This window comes from Asparagus officinalis, chromosome 4 (assembly GCF_001876935.1).
Source record: "Asparagus officinalis chromosome 4, Aspof.V1, whole genome shotgun sequence".
In the NCBI taxonomy this organism is placed as follows: Eukaryota; Viridiplantae; Streptophyta; class Magnoliopsida; order Asparagales; family Asparagaceae; genus Asparagus; species Asparagus officinalis.
This window is the reverse complement of record NC_033797.1, coordinates 68,301,449-68,303,909: the sequence shown is the minus strand read 5'-3', so window position 1 is coordinate 68,303,909 and position 2,461 is coordinate 68,301,449.

Genomic DNA, 2,461 nt, shown 5'->3' with positions numbered 1-2,461 from the left:
AAAAAGAGAAGCTTAAAATATAATACTTAAAAAAATTAATAAGGGCCGTTCTTTTGCACGAGGGCACACTACTATTTATCTAGGCGAGAAATGCAACATATCTATGTGGGCCCCAGGCCACTTGATGAATGTGTGGTTGACCTACGAATCCTTGATTCAGTAGTAACGGAGTTACAGAGGTGACTAAGAAAATAGAATAATAGAGGTGCTTATCGTGGATTCAGACCCTCTTCACTGTCTAAAATGTAGTGGATGGACCACTACATAATCACAACAATTAATTATCTAGTTGATGGTTGTGATTTTTTCTTTGAGTGCAAATTAAGAATGAGTGCGCGCAATACACGGGGCTATGGTGAGTGTTAGATTTAGATTATATCATAACCGCTCACTAAAACTTCTCGAGGGTTTAGCACAGTTTACCCTTTTCCTCCCCGGCAAAATCGGTTTGATTTAGGATTTTCATTTGCATTTACAGGAATCCTGAAAATAGCTCAACTCATAATTAGCTTTTTCCCCCCCCCCCACTCTTACATCGTGCTTTATGTCCACTAAAGAGTCATAATCGGGACAGTACACGAACGATACAAGAAGATTGATAAAAAAAAAATAACAGAAACTAAAAGGCTCACCACTGTTGTAGCCATCGGATGTTTAAAAGAGAAAAAACTAATTAGATTTGTTTATTTTTATAGGCAATGAGAGATGGGGAGACTTGAAGAGCAGTGAAGAATGAGGGATGGGAGGCTGAGAGCAAAGGGTTCCGTGTCTATTTATATCATGCCAGCTTGAGAATAATATCACCACTTAATTAATTACTTAAATTTTGGGAAGAGAATAAAAATCGATGAGAAATCACATCCGAAAGCAAATCAAACAAGCACATCAAAAGTTGCCTCTCTGCCTAATCTCGTCTACGTGTCATCTTCCTGGTCGTCCGTCCGCGCCAATGAGTCTGCAAAGTATGCCAGATGCGGGTCCCACGAAGGAAAGCGACAAGAGAAAATCTGACAGGGCGGTGGGAGCGTGGGCCCCGACGATGTGAAGGAAGTGGGGCGAATGACGACCGTGGCCGGATCTTCGCCGCTGGCCGTGCCACGCTCCTTCGGGCAAAGTTTGGTTTTTCTGGCTGGCGCTCGCGCGCGTGAAAAGCTGGACTGGCCCCACTGCTCTCGATGGTTTACACAGTTTAGTTGTGCAAATTGAATGCTAATATGGCCGTGGAAAATCTCAGCCGACGCTTCCCATCAACATCTCAGGGCGAAATTGGCAGGTTTTCACCTCTTTCCCATCTTAAAAAGCAAGCAAACAAACAGCCGCCTCACGGGAATAAAACTTTTTTTTTTGGATTTTACTGTGTTAGTTTTAAAATGAAGGAGACAGAAATTCTGAGGTGTGAAACACTTTCCGTAAAGAAATATTTGCCCCCACTTGATATTCAAAGTTGCTTCGGGTTAATGCAAATTTTCTTCTTAGGATACAACAGAAAATGAAAATTCCAGTAAGCAAATCTGGAATTTTTCTTAATTCGTTGTGAAACAAGTTTGTAATATTACAGATGTTTTTGATAGAAAAGATTCAGAAAAGAATTGTATTTAGATATCTGAAATCATTAACTATTTATAGGTTTGAAAAGGTGCTTCCAACAATCATAACTTTTCAAAACACCCCTTGGAGCAAACAACCACTTTTCAACAGTCACTTGTCTTTTCATAATTTTTTAAAAAATTCAAATAACATTAATATATAGTAGTATATAGTTAATATATAATAATAGCATTTAAGCGGTAGGCAGCAGCGTGCTAAGGTGGCTAAGTCGTCTAATATATCGCGCAAAATCGCGCCAGCATTATTCCGCAAGCCCGCACGCAGGGTTTAGAAGCCTACACTTTGATCGCATTATTCAAAGCGCTAATAAGTATTCAGATGCTTTTTAAACCTCTAAAGAAGTTCTAAATTCCAGATGTGGGACTGATCTTGGTTTTTTACAAACAAATATAAAATATCGCCCCACTTTGTTTGAAAAACATTTTAATAGTATTATATTTAAAAATAAATCTGTAATAGTGTACAATAGATAAGTATACATATGTAGAAGGTATGCTTTCGAATTTAAACCTTTGACTTAGTACAAATACCTTTAAAGTCTATCAATATCGTTAGTTGCCTATCAACATTAAACTAATTACTCTTTGTGATAGAACTGGAGAATATTGTACATACACTAATCTCTTGTTTCAATGAGAATTAATATTTTAGCACTGTTATGACCTTGTGCTTATTCCTGGTTCATGAACTCTTTAAAGAACAAACCTTTAGCTCTTTTAGAAGCGAGCACCCCACTTCTAAGTTCATATAGGTGAAACGTCTACAATGTGTTTTCCATTACTTTAAACACACAACAATAATGTATTAGACTTTCGATTAAGAGCATAACTGTTGTGGAAATTTTGTTGGATGT